The following is a 15493-nucleotide window of genomic DNA, read 5'->3' on the forward strand; positions in this document are numbered from 1 at the left end:
GTTTGACGGACTGAGTTGCCCTATCCCATGGTCGCCAATGAGAGCGGAATTTTGGTGCCGAGAAGAGCTTAAAAATAGCTAAAAATTATGAATATCAAGGGAAAAATATTCAACGTCGAAGGTGGCGGATCGATCTAGGACGATTTTAAGCGTCAAAGTGCTTTAAAGGCGCCCGAGCGACACTTGTTGATTTTGCATAATTTTTCAGACTGCCGTGCGGGTTGACAAGAGTTACTAGCTAATGTGGGATGTCGAGCTGGACGCCCAGGATTTTTCAAAGCTCAATTCGGAGTCCGGACGGGGAAATGGCCAAGAAACAGGTCAAGATGTGAAGAGGTGGACAAAATTTGGCCAAAATGGGCAAGTGACCCTTGGGAGCCCAAAATTTAAATGTAGCATGAAACTTTTCATGCATATGAGTGAAAAAACGTGGAGGAGGCATGGAGGAAAATAGCGCCCGAAATTTGCGCTTCTTGGATGGAGGAGGCATCATGGCTGCTGCAAACAACCCCCCCAATTGATCATGGGGCTTCAATCCCCCTTGGATGCTGACTCTATCGCCGTGCTTCGCTCCTCCAATGGCGGTCTCTATGAAGAATTCTGATTTTAGTATTTCTCTCTCCTCCCTCTCTCTCTTCCAAGGGCAGATTCATGTGGTGAAGAAGAAGAAGAAGAATGGATGACGGATGCTTGTCCAATGAAGACTGGATTGCTCCGTGGTTCAGGAGGAAGGAAGATTACTGATTGAGGACTGTCGTGAGCATTAATGGTGGCTGGAAATCAGTCCCAAGATATGGCAAATAAAAACCCGCAACCCGCAAAGAACGGTAATCTCATTTTTACAAAGGAAATTGATGGTTTATGCAATTTGCTTCATGGATACTTGTTCCCATGGGATGATTATGCATTATAATGTTGTTTGCAATATCTTCCAACTGTTTGAAATTAGAAAATTAGAAAATCAGAAAATCATAAGTGTTGTGGATGGAATTAATAGTGTAAAACCCATAAAACACGTGAAATATGGAGAAATTTGGTGTTTTTGAGATATAAATGGAAAATATAATAAGACACACCAACTAAACTTGTGTACTTTCTACAAATGAACCTAAGGGCCACAGCCCATAACTCACTTTGTTTTTTCAGTTATTTAATGTTGTGAAAAAATACAAGAAAAATAGGAAAAATGGGTAAAAATAGGGAAAAAATAGATTTTGAGTGCTGAAAATTAAGGAAAAATAAGATTCATGTTTGTGGATGTGTGGGGGGTTTGAAGTATGAGGTTTAGCCTCAGTTCAGCCCCACCTCTATGTTTTAGTGAGTTTTTATTGCTTTTCATATAATAAAAACATGAAAATGAACCCTAAACCTATACACCATGCACAACCTAAACGGGTGAGGGGGTGGAGTGTATAAAAAGTGTTTAAATGTTGAATGAAATGATGAAAATCTTGCTAGTTTTTATGCATACCATTTAGGTTGTTCGATAATTCAAAATTAAGAACCTAGTAGCACGAGGTCTTCTCGGTGCTAGGTTCATGCAACGCTGCATATGAGCGATAGTGAAAATCATTGAAAGAAATGTTTTCCACATCTGCACCAATGCTGATTTTCTTAATTGTTTGAGCACGTGGACATTCACAATTTGCATGAAGCATAAAATGATAAAAGGTATTAGACACTACCTCTTGGATGCATGGCAATTGCTTTCTAGAGGAACATGACCAACGTTGAGTGAGTAAGGTTGTCCAAGCTGTAGGCTAGGCGTTGGGTTTAAGGGAAAGTAAAGTGAGGAAGCATGGTATATCTCCTGGAAATACGCGAATCATAAAAGAGAGAAGTTTGTGTTTCTATGTGTTGTATATGTTTAGCGACGCATCGAGGGGCCAATCCCCAAGGTGTAGGAGAGTCACATTGAGGTAGCAACAGTCAGCCGTGGGAGGACCTTCTATGTTTGTACTTCATGCTATTTGGCAATGTGCTGGGACTCCCTCTTAGGAGTGTTAATTGGGTTAGATTTGGACTATGATACGTGATACAAACACAAGATGTTTAGGAAGATGATGTATGTGTCATCCACGCTCCTGGCCGCGAGGCCGTGGGATTGTTGAGCGCATGATAGAGGTTCGGCTAGTGTATGAGCCAGTGCCGGCCCATTTCAGGTCCCATCATTAATATAGCTAGATTAGCTGTGTCCAGCTCATGGTCAAACGCAAATGAAAGAGCTTGATTTTCTAACAGACCCATGCCTTGTCAGTCTATGGGTAGTGCCAAGTATTTTGTTACTTTCATAGATGATTTTTCACGAAAAGTTTGGGCTTATTCCATTAAGTTGAAATCCGATGTCTTGGCTGTGTTTCAGAGATGGCTTGCATTGGTTGAGAACTAGTTTGGGTATAGACTAAAATGCCTAAGGACAGATAATGGGGGTGAGAATGCCTCACATGCTTTTGAGCAGTTATGTGGGTATTAAGCGTTAGTTGACCACCCCCTACACCCCCCCAAGAATGGAGCTAATGAATAGAACCATCCAGGAGCGTGTACATAGTATGCTTAGCCACATAGGCCTACCATAGAGCTTTTGGGTTGAGGCAGTTAGTACGGCTATGCATGTCATAAACAGATCACCTTCTAGTGGTTTGGATTTCCAGGTTACAGAGGAGGTATGGATTGGAGAACCTCCCTCTTATGTGCATCTCTGTGTCTTTGGATGTGAGGCATTTTGCCATGTGCCTAGGGATAAGAGAAGTAAGCTGGATCCTAAAAGTGTCAAATGCATTTTCCTTGGTTATGGGGATGCACACGAAATGGGTTACCGTCTCTGGGATCTGCAAGCGTAGAAAGTCATCCGCAGTCATGGTGTAGTCTTCCATGAAGACAAGATACATTGGCAGCCTGAGAGAGTTGTTGAGATCCGCAGGGTCATATTTCAGGAGGAGTTGAGAGCTCCCACACAGCCAGTTGGATAGCCTACAGCTACAGCAGATGCTCATGGTCAAGGTGTTGGACAGGCAACCAAAGCTTACCGTGAGATGGTCTACTAGAGACAGACGTCCACCTGATATATTTCAGCCCTTGATGCATTATGTCTTGGTTATAGATACAAGAGAGCCTTTCACTTATGATGAGGCTATGCGCATGGGTGACAATCACTCCTGGGAGAGGGCTATGCAGTCAGAGATAGACCCCTTACATAAGAATGAGACTTGGGATTTGGTTTCCTTGCCTACAGACAAGAATGCTTTGCCATGAAAGTGGGTGTACAAGCTGAAAAGTACCCCTGGACAACCCAAGCCAGCATACAAGGCTAGATTGGTAGCAAAGGGTTTTAAGTAGGATCATGGTGTGGACTTTGATGAGGTCTTTTCTCCTGTGGTTAAGATGACCACCCTGCGCTTAGCCTTGACTTTGGTTGCTCAGCTTGACTTGGATTTATACTAGATGGATGTCAAGACGGCTTTATTACATGGGGACTTGCATGATGAGATTTATATGGAGCAGCTTAAGGGCTTTGCAGAACTTAGTAGGGAGCACCTAGTGTGCAAATTGAAGAAAAGTCTTTATGGCTTGAAGCAAGCACCTAGGGAGTGGTATCATAAGTTTGATGCCTTTATGTAGTCATAGGGCTACAGCAGGAGTGCTATGGATCCGTGTCTTTACTCGAAGAAAGCCCATGAGGGTTCTTTATTGATTTTGGTACTCTATGCGGATGATATGCTAATAGCAAGTAAAGCTCATGATGAGCTAGATACTCTTAAGGCTTAGCTCAAGAAGAGCTTTGAGATAAAAGATGTGGGACAGGCTGCTCACATACTTGGTATGCACATTAGACATGACAGGCATCAGGGACTCCTCTACTCACAGAGGGAGTACATTCATAAAGTCCTTGAGTGCTTCCGCATGTAGGACGTAAAGCCTATTGGCTATCCATTGCCTTCTTATGTGAAGCTATCACAGGATGATTGTCTGCATACAGATGAGCAAAGGGCCGAGATGGTCAAGATTTCCTATGCATCCGCAGTGGGCAGTCTTATGTATGCCATGATAGCCACTCTTCCAGATATTGCCTTTGCAGTTGGTGTGTGGCACGCTATATGGCTACACTTGGCAAGAAGCATTGGGATGCCATGAAGGGTATCATGAGGTACCTGAAGGGCACTGCAGATATGTGCATATGCTAAGGCAGCGAGGATACATGAGTCATGGGGTACACTGACTCTGATTATGTAGGACATGTAGATAGTAGGAAGTCCACTTCCGGCTATGTATTCACATATGCTGGAGGTGCTATTTATTGGATGTCTAGGGTGCAGAAATGCACGGCCCTTACTACTACAGAGGCCGAGTATGTTGCAACCACTGAGGCTTGCAAGGAGGCCATTTGGTTGGGTCGTTTGGTTGCTGACCTTGGTATTGATGCTATCCCTACACTGCATTCGGATTCTATGAGTGCTATTCAGTTAGCCAAGAATCTGGTCTTCCATGCAAAGACGAAACACATTGAGGTGAGGTATCACTTCATATGTGGGTTCGTTGAGGACAAGTCTGTTGATCTTGTCAAGATCTTGATGATTGACCAGAATCCTACAGATCTGCTCATGAAAAGCCTCTCTATAGAGCACTTTGCCTTCCTCAGGAGGTTGATGGACGTGGGATGAGATGACGTCTTTCCTCATCCTGTTGTACATGTGTACATGTTGTAATGTCTTTTTTTCTTTTTCTTTTTACTCCTCACTAGGGCAGATTTGCCTTTAAGTGGGAGGTTGTTGGGGGTAAAGGTGCCTTCGCCTAGCCGCCCGTGTATTACTACACTGACAGTCACCGCTAGTGCACACTGCAGGTGGCGGGCGTCCGTCACCGTCACTTTATTCTTTATTCTTTTAGTGACAGTTTGAATAAAGGAAGGCCCTATCAATGTTCTTGCTCTCCCCCCATAGCTCTCGAGTGCAAGCTTCGATCCTTCTCACCTTTCATATTTATAAATAGGCCTTTAATGCATGTGATGTAGAGGATATACATATAGTAACTTCCCAGAGATAATTTGATACTTAGGTTATCTCATGGGGCAGGATGTGGATCCTCATCCCCTTAGCTCAACTGCATATCTTTACATAATCATGATAAGTTAATGTACTGGAAGTCCCAAGGTTTTGGCATTTGTACGTGCAACTGAAAGTGTCCAAAGAATTATGATGAGCATGAGTTGATATTTTTTTCCATTGCTTCCATGGACGCAAAATGCATTGCATGATCTAGTGCTAGCTATCCACTTTATGCTCTAGAAAATGCTAGGAAATCAAATGGGCCAAGTGTGGGTATCGTAGAAACATTTTACTATGCTAAAATAGTTGGGTGATGCTGCCCTATTTCATATTGAAATGGACATGATGGGTTTGAGGTTTTCTCTTTAACAAGCTTTGTGTATTCAACATCACCCTTGAATTGATATTGCCAAGTTTTTTTATAGAGAAGGTTGGCATTTTGCATGGGTGCACTAGCTTCTAGGCCTCCTAGTGGAATAGTTTTAATTTCACTTAGCCATTTAAAACCTTGAAATCCTTTCTTCTTACCCACCTTCTAATTGGATCATGACCAAAGTCCCTTCGCCTTACTATATAATGCTCTCTGGATTTTATAAAGGAAGAGAATTCTTTGCAAGAAAAGGTTTTGGCTACATTCAATTTCTTGACTAGCTATTGCAAAGGGTTAAATTTAATAGGATAGCAAGATTGGCTTGACAAGTATCCAAGATGCTATTATCTCAGGTAGGGTGGGAGGGTCTATTCTTTCCATCGCATTCACCAATACTTCCAAATACCTAGAGGTTATAGGCTGCTCTCGTCCACCTTTTAGGACCAACTTTAGAGGCACTTTTCCTTGCCTAGTTCTTTACCCTTATCATCATGGTTGGATTGGCCCTTTGTGATTTAATGTGCTCAACTAATCAAATTTACCAAAAACTGGTGGAGGATAAGAGATGGATCACCGAGAAAGCTAACAAATTTTAGTGAGTTCATGATAGTGTAGTTAAGTGACACGATCAACTACTTCACTTATGGAAGTCAAAGCTTCCCTTATCAAGGAAATTTTTTTCTATGGAGGCTTCTCATTGGGGGTCTACCCAACTGGCAACATGTTGTGGGCCCAAAAGATATATAGAGGCAAGTGTGTATTTTGTACTACTTGTGATGAGACCCTTATTCATCTTTTAATTTCTTGCCCAATTGCCAGATAAGTTTGGGAATTCATCTCTAGAGTGTAGACCTCATTGATGGGTAAGAGAATGCATATTAGTTATTGGGTCCTAGGCAAGTCCTCTTCCATGGCTAGGTTATAGTATCATCATCCTTGCCTCTTCTAGTTCATGTGATGGACTAGTCTTTTGGCACAAATGGTAGACTCACAATGTTTTTATCTTTGATTCAAGCTCAACTATCTATGGCCATGTGGGATAACTGTAAGATATGCTTTTATGGTATATTTCTTCAATGATTTGAGTTGAACTCATAATTGGAGAGGTGCCTACTCCATGTATGGATATTTTTTGCTCAATCCCAATTGTGTCTTCTTGATGATGCCCTTCATTGGTTCTTATAAAATGGTGCTTGATAGCCTCTTAGAGGCTTTTTATTATCGCAGAGTGTTCTTGTAATATCCATTTGGCTTCACGTGTGGTGTTGATTGGTTGGCCTAAAGGCATAATGTAAATATTTCCATACATTAATTTAAACTTCTTCACAAAAGAAAAGAGAGATAGGGAGGAAAAGAGATAGAGAGGAACACACACATGCATAGAGAAAGTGAGATAGAGATAGGAAATGACAAAGAAAGAGGGAAGGGTATATATATATATATATATATAACTCTTGAGAGAGAGAGAGAGAGAGAGAGAGAGAGAGGAAGGAAATTAGGCAATAGAGTTAGCAAATATCAATAAAAATTTTGGTGTTACTTGCATTGTAGCAAAAGTGAGTAATTATGAGGACCAGCATATTGGGGATCAAGAGACATATCTCAATTACCTTATCCCCCCATAGCCCTCACTTAGAACCATCATTTGTCCATAGAGCATTTCAGATGATATGATAACTTTTACCCAAAAATTATTGATCAAGAAATCATAGACTATACCTTAGTATTGAGTACAATACATGCATTTTATATCAACTTTAATAGAAGACAATAATGTGCATAAGAATTTACTATTTGACTTAGTGGACCACTTTGCTTTATGTTGTATCCTATTCAAACTTTGTGCACATTGTATTCTGTGAGAAAGAAGAAGAAGAAACCAACAAGAAAACATTTTGGCCTCCATCTCTCATCTTGTTTGCTTGAGTGAGTTTTCTCTTGTGTATATGGTATGTGTTTGGTGTAGCAGCTCAAGCAAGTCCCCTCCCACCACACAATTCTTGACATGCTCTCAGAGCAACACCACTAAGAGAGGCTAGTTTTGAAGGTTGAAACGAAGGAGAAGAAGCAAGGATTCAACCAAGCAAGCAATGGGTAAGAAGCTCTCCCATTCTTCCACTCTTTCTTTTGGATAGAGCTTGTGGATGCATTGGAAGTAGGGCAAAGCAAAAGTCTTAGATTGTTGTGAGATTTGGTGTGCAAGCAGAGCACTATATATTATTTGTTAGCCATCTAAGACCGTCTGAGACCCTATTTTAGACCCAAAAGGTTGTGAATAATAATTTTAGGCATACGATGATTTTAGTTAGATTGATGGAAAGTGAGTGCACAGGTTATAGATTTCCAATGTGTAATTTCTAAGGTGTTTTCTAGGAAGCAAACACAAGTTTTATCTACAAATAGATTGCAAATTACATATGTGAAAAGGTTTCTTAGTGTATTGTTGTGCACTTAATGTGAAAGGTTGCATAAGACTTGTTGTTTTGTATCAATGTTGTGATAATGGTAGAGAACAGTGGAAATCCCATTATTGAGAAGCTGGATAAGAACAATTATTCATCATAAAAATTATATGTGGCAAACTTCCTTTTATTGGAAAAGACCTCTTCAATTTTGTTTCAGGTGAAGAAAAGAAGCTAGAGATGAATGACCCTACAATTGCAAAAGAATTAAAGGTGTGGAAAGAATGGAACACAAAGGACAAAAAGATTATGTATTGGCAATTTTTAGTCATTGTTGACAACACTATGTTGGAATATATCAGAAATGCACAAACTTCACATTCAGAGCTTGGACAATTTTGAGAACATGTTTCAGTAAATACAAAGGTATAGAAGATTCAATTCAATATCTTGAAGAAAGGAAAGATGTTTATAAATGAGTATGTTTTGAAAGTGAGAAGCATTGCAGATGCCTCAGCAACTATTGATGCAATGCATGATGATAATCTGGTTTGATCTCCTTTGGGTGGCCTCAATAATGAGAAGGCTTGGATATCCTTTGTCAATTTTGTGTATGTGCGTAAGCCATTTCCAGTTTTTAATTAGTTGGTCTCTCTCATGATCACTAAAGAGATCAAATGGAAGGTGAATCATATGAAAGGAGTGGTGATTAGGTCCAATATTTTTACTCAATTTTAGAAAGGGGATATGGTAGATCCTGTTCAAGAGGCTATGGTATGGAATGTATTGGTGATAACCAATAAAATAAGTTGAATTGACAGTTCGGTGAAATGAAAGTTTTAGGAGGTTGTGGAAACTTTAGAGGTAAGGGAATCTCTCTCAAATCTCTAGATAAAGAGGTGGATGGTAAAATAGAGGTTCTAAAAATTTTGGTATTGTTTGTCATTATTGTGACAAAACAAGTCATATTGTAGTCCATTGTTATGCCAAGAATGATAATATCCATAGTGATAAATTGCAACAAGAAAATCATGCATCATCTTCATGACAAAATGAAGAAAAAAATGAGAATCTTTTTGTTATGTAGCATATGATGAATGCTATTACATGAAATGGGACATATGATGATGTATGGTATGTTAATTTAGGTGTATCTAACCATATGACCAACCATGCGGAATGGTTTGGAGAGATATATGATTTTAAAAATATAAGTTATGTGTGGATGGGTGATTATTTATGCCACATAATTTCACACATTGGAAGTTTCCTTGTCCTCCTTGCATGATAGTCAAACAAAGAGTCTTTCAGATGTATTACATGTGCCATCCATCACAAATAATTTAGTGTCTATTGGTTAGATGGTAGAGCAAGGGTTGTAGGTTCGATTTAATATAAAAGGTTACTTTGTGAAAGATTTTAATGATAAGTGTAGGTTGGAAACATAAGAAAGTAGAGTTGGTCACATGTTCACTTTAGATTATGGGATTTTTGCTATGAATACTATTATGTATACTAACAGAAAAGAAGTGGTTTGCAGACATTGAAATATGGCACAAATGTATTAAATATGCAAATGTGCAAAGGTTGAAATTAATGCAATCCAAAGGGTTGGTTAGAGGGTTGCTTGCTTTTAGAGTTGCGAAATTTCATAAAGTGTGTGAGACTTGTCAGTTTGGTAAGTAAGCAAGGCATTATCATTCACATGATAGACATGTGAGCAGAAATATACTTGATGTTGTGCATATAGATGTTTGTGGGCCTACATAGAATATATCTCTTGGTGGCAGAAAATATTTTGTCACATTTATTAATGCTTACAAGATTGCCTGCCTTTAGAGTTACACAATTTTATAAAATGTGTAAGGCATGCCAATTTGCTATGCAAGCAAGACAACCTTTTTTTCATGATAGAGATGAGAGTAGAAATATATTTGATGCCGTGCATACATAAGGGTCTATACAAAACATATGTCTCAGTGGGAGCAAATATTTTTTCAAATTTATTGATGTCTCTGTGGATTAAAGAAATATCCATGGAAATGGTACAATAAGTTTCATGCCTTTATGTAATCTCATGGCTATAAGAGAAGACTTGAGACTACATTAGAAATGCTAAAGATGGAAGCTTGATAGTGTGGATACTTTATGTGGATGATATCTTAATAGCTATCAAAAACAAGTATAAGATTAATGCCCTAATGAAAAGGTTAATCAAAACTTTTTAAATGAAGGATTTTGGATATGTAAATCACATTCTTGGAATGTGTATAATTAGAGATAGAACAAAGAGATTGATCTATCCATCCCAAAAGAATTATGTCAATAAATGGAGCCCCAAGAGAGACACCAATGAAAAAAGGATTCTACTGCAAGAAAATATACCTTGTAACATCAACAAGCTTTTATTTCATTCTTTTGATGACCAAAACAAAGAAAACAACAAATCTTCACGTAGCATCATAGTAGATATCTCCCACGGATTTGATAGAATCAATCATAATCTTCAACATCTTCATAAAATCCATCAATAGAACAAGGAAAATAAAAGAATACACAATTTTTGAATGGAAACAAATCGCATAGTATTCATCTTCAATGTCTTCATAGTTTTCTCTTTCAATCTCTCATAGAAAGATACATAGTTTTCATAGAATTGGCTATCTCTGACTCTCTCTCTCTCTCTCTCTCTCAATAATACATCATCTCCTCACTACAATACTCAATAATGACTCTCAATAATCCTTCTTAGGCGTGGATACAACTCCCAAGAGGTATGTCTGTGTCGAAGAGGTACCAGAGCCACTACAGTACCCTTCATATCTCGCTCCTGTCTCTGTCACTCTAGTCTTCTCTTCAGTCTTCAGCAACTGCTTCTTCCATTTGTTTTAGCTCTTTTGAACTTAGATTCATCCTTTTCAAAAGTTAGAAAACTTTTCCAATGTCACACATACATTCTACAGAACACTTACAGAAGATCTACATAACAGAATAGAGATAGAACAAAAACACAGGCTCTACAGAAGGTTTACAAAGGGTTACAGAAGGCCATCAGAGAACATCAAATCCTCATAACTCATACTGAAACCATTCCAAACTATCAAAAACTTTTCAATAAGCTTCCAAAAGACCTTATCCTTCTTAAATCATTAATCCATGCTTCATACAGAAGAAAATCAGAACAAAACAAAAGCTATACACAAGGTATCAGAACCAATCAGAACCTCAACAGAACCTATCAGAACATCACAGAGCTTCATATTTCCACTAAAAATCATCATGAAATTCCAAAACATAATCAATATCATCCAAAACACTCTCAAACACTTCCATTAACAACCATACATCACTCAAAATCCATAAAAAATCAACCATTCAGACCTCAAAAACAACAAAAATCAGTCAAAATTTCAGTCTTTTTCCACTCTCAACATATCCCCACACTTAGAAAGAAAGCGTCCTCGCGACCTAAGGAAAAGAAGAATGTAAGTTCAATAAATAGTTCAATTTGATATTCTTTAGTATCTTCAATAATCACTCCACCACGACCCCAACTTATCACCTGTACATCTGATAATACTACAACGAAAGGAATTTTACACCATTTTGGATATTATCTCTATTTTTTAAAAAAAATGTTAGCAATCACAAAGTCATAAAGGATATAAGAGTTTTCTTTGAATCAACATCATCTTCTGCTAGCTTGTAGTCCAACATTTTCTTCATCAATCCATCTTCAACTTCAACTCCATCCAACAAAGATAAACAATATATATATACCACATATACAACTCACACAAACACAATACCAGGTAATCTGAATGGCACATGGCCCCAAAAAATGGAGAGTACAGAAAAAGATTTCCATTAAAGAAAAAGAATTGATACATCCAAAAAGAACTCCACTGCTAAAAGCAGGATGTAGACACTTCTTCTTAAACTGCATGCTAGACTTGAGATGCTCTAGAGTTTTACTCTCATCTACAAAATGCAAAGGCACATTCTAGAGGAACTATATACAACACATCCTCTCTAGCAAAATAAGAAACAGGGTAGGAAAATCTTGTGCGAAGTAATACAGAATATTCATCTGAGCAGCAGTCACATCCACATTCGGATTGATGATCAAACAGGGGATACACTTGCGAGTGTTCAGATTAGACTATTGATGCATAAAACAAGGTATCAGCAAAAATGAGCTGCAAGACGTATAGAGGTATCCTCAGAATGAGCATGCACCTAAGAAAAATGAAGGTAAGAGTTCGAACATGCTGCATAGGTGTCTCAGGACCCTGGAATGAAAGGCCAGTTAAACACTAGTCGTGTCACAGAATCGTGCAGTGTCCATTGTTGTCGATGAAGTATATCACTATCATACCCTAGTATATCCAGCACTGTTTGAGGAGGAAGGTTAATGTAAAGGAGAGGGGAATGGAATAAGAGGAGAGCATTGTAAAGGAGGATAGGATAGATCATAAAAAGAAGGGAAATGAAGAGATAAGGAAGATGAAAGAGATGGAAAATTCAGCAAAAACTTATGAAGGGAATCTGCTAAGAAAATAGAAGGAACATGAGGAACTACAGGAGGAGGTTCAGAAGGGGTAGGCAATGATGTCGGATTGGCAATGAAAGGACAAAAAGTAAAAATAGGAACGTGAGGGGAATTAGAAGGAGTAAAAGACAACAGAGGAATAGTGTGAGGGTGGGTTGGAAGTGAGGAGGGAAATATATAACGGAAAACGATAGGACATAAGAGAATAAGACAAAAGATCAGTGGAATCTAATGGATAAAAAGAGTAATGATAAGTAAGATCTTGGAAAAAACAATCAGTGAATAATGGATGATCAACAATATGACGCAACCGTTGAGTTTGCAAGGGCTGGATATCAGATTTGTGGAATACACCCCTGAGACGACGAGGTTCCAAAGCAACATCTTCCAAAGGTAGATGCCAGGCTTGTCCTCTATACCAAGATGTCTGCTCATGATGATGCTTCAAACTATCTGCTAGAGCAGGAGCTCAACTCAGTGCACATACATCACTGCTTGTAAGATGACATCTCCCACATACAAATTCAAATCCTCCTCATCATGAATCTGCAAATGCCCCGTAAGATACATGAAAGACAACAATTGTACTTCATGAGAAATCAGCTCATCAAGAAATCTGTCAAACACAGACTTCAACAAATCTGCAGACCACAAATTCTGCCACACATTCTCTGGAGGTTCTAAATCCACATTGCTCAAAGAGATGTACAAGGCAAAACATCGCTGATTAGACTTGATCTAGAAAGATGGTGGGGGTGACACCATCTCAGCATAACTAGTAAAATAATCCTGCACATAGTTCATACATTGTTGAAGGCGTTCTACCTTAGCAGAAAAACCATTATACAACTTCGCCTTTTGCTATAACTGGTCAAGCTCCTTGTTGTAAGATACTATAGAAGAAACCACAGGAGGTGGAGGAACAATCTCTGATTAAGCTTTACAATCATCTTCTTCTGTAACTCAATAGTTTCTTGAGAAGACTGTAGCTGACCCTCACAAGTACCCATCCTACTGGCTAAGTCGATCATCTCCTCAAGGGCAGAATTCTTCTCTTTAGTCAAAGACGCATTCTCTGTTTCCAAGGTAACTACTTGAGATTCAAACTTCTGAATGGTGGCCTTTTGGGAATCCATTAGGGTAGTAGCTTCAGTCATTTGTTTGTGAATATCCGTGAGGGCGGCTTTCTCAGATGCTAGATCCTCCAAAGCCTTACTTAATTGACTAGTTAGGGAATCCACTTTGTCATGTAAGGAAGTATACACCCCTGTGTAAATGGATTGAAGACAAGTCGTCAGTGAAGTCTCCAATGTAGCCTGGATACCAGAAACTAGCTGAGGAAGAAAAGGTCCAACTAACATTGTTTGTAAGGAAGCAGGGATCTGTTTATCCAACTGCCCATCCCTTTGTGCTACAAATAGATTAGGACATGACAAGAATGAAGGAAGGAAACTAGTAGAAACATGAGGAATGGAGTCCTATGCAGGAGAATCAGAAACTGAAGTAGAAATAGGACTAAGGGGCCCTTTAGTACGTATTCTTTTACTGCGAGAGAATCTAGCAGGAGTTGGAACAGAAGGTGGAGGCTACTTCGGAAGAGGAGCAGGATCAGGAACTAGCACACCACCAGGAGGAGGTGCAAGGTTGATAATCTTCTGAAGAAAAACACTGTAGGAGACATTACTGCCCTGACCTTTTGGAACTCTTTGAAAATGATGATCCATCTTTGCGAGCATGAATGTTGCCCAATTTTTGGCTCCCTCCAGGATTCTAACAAAAGTAGTGAACAACTCCTTGGATAGACATTTGGAAGTAGGCTTCCCTGACATGAACCTGTCTTGTAGAAACTAGCAAAGTTCTTCCATACTGAGGAGGAGATGTGAGCTACTACAGAAACCCCAGAACTAGTGATAACTTTGCTGGAGACCAAAGGAGTAGATGTTTCTTTCTACAGGAGAGAAAGGATCTCCTCAACTATCAATAATTGATTTCCACTAGGGACGAAAGACGCTGAAAGGGGCAAACACAACGCATCACTAATATTGGATGTGGATAAGAAAAAGCGTCGGTTATAAATCAAGCCAGACTAGTTCTTGTAAGATGCCATGAAGGAGTAGCAAATCTTGTTGTCCCCACTGGCGGAAACTTCAAAGCCACAAAAGAACGAAGACCAGCACGACGAATGCAATCTGTCTTAAAATCAAAAAAATGTACAAAATATTTCCTAAAAAATCTCCAATATTTTTGCAAACAATTGAAATAATTTTCAAACTAGAAATCTCAGAATTTTTTTTGTAGAAAATTCGAAAATTGAAAATTATTTTAAAAAATATTAAAAAACTAGTCAAAATTTATTAAAATTTGATAAAAATACTGACAATTTTTAAAAATTTTTAAATTTTTTCATAAACTCCCTTGTACATTTTGAGAATATTTGACCGATTGAAAATGATTTCTTAATTGGCCAAAGCATTATTTGAAGACAAAATCTTGATTTTGATGCCTAAATTCATGTAAAATTCATTTTAAATCTAAAAAATGAGCTAAATAATGTGAAGTAAATTAGATTATCTTTTTCACACTTGATGTTCATGATTGGTTTGCTGAAATTTCATGTTCACCTCCTTTTAAAAAAAACCAAAATCTATTATTAAAAAAAATTAAAAAATCATACTCATAAATCCCAATCAATTCAACATCCCCACATATCCATCTTTTTGTTTTGGTCATATGTATCATTTGTTTCATTATTTGTTTTGGCTAATTTGTTTTTTGTTTTTTCATTTTTCTACATGACAGGATGACTAGTTTTAGTCAACCTTTTGTCCGTTGTGTGGAATATTTGTGGATTGCGCCTTTTCTTTTTCTTTTGAGGACGTGGTATCAGACTTTGCAGATAGCCCCACCCATTGCCAAGTTTTTTCTATTTTTCCCTATCTCACGTTGCACCGTAACACACATGTAATTGTAATAAAATCAACTGACCGTTGCACCCACCAAATAAACAGAATGCACTTAATTAATTTTTAATTTAAAAGAAACCTGATCGTTAATTGTAAAAGAAACCCCGCCATTGCAGGAGCACATGGCACAATAACCCACATAATTTTCTAAAAAGAAATCCACA

General features: G+C 38.4%; 1 pseudogene; it reads right to left on the reverse strand.

The window, feature by feature from the left end:
• Nucleotides 1-12840: 12840 nt before the first annotated feature.
• Nucleotides 12841-15493, reverse strand: part of LOC148024247 (uncharacterized) — an 89374-nt pseudogene continuing 86721 nt past the window's right edge.

Source organism: Lygodium microphyllum, chromosome 15 (assembly GCF_053477565.2).
Source record: "Lygodium microphyllum isolate KBCC chromosome 15, Lygodium_microphyllum_v1.1.10, whole genome shotgun sequence".
NCBI classification, from domain to species: Eukaryota; Viridiplantae; Streptophyta; class Polypodiopsida; order Schizaeales; family Lygodiaceae; genus Lygodium; species Lygodium microphyllum.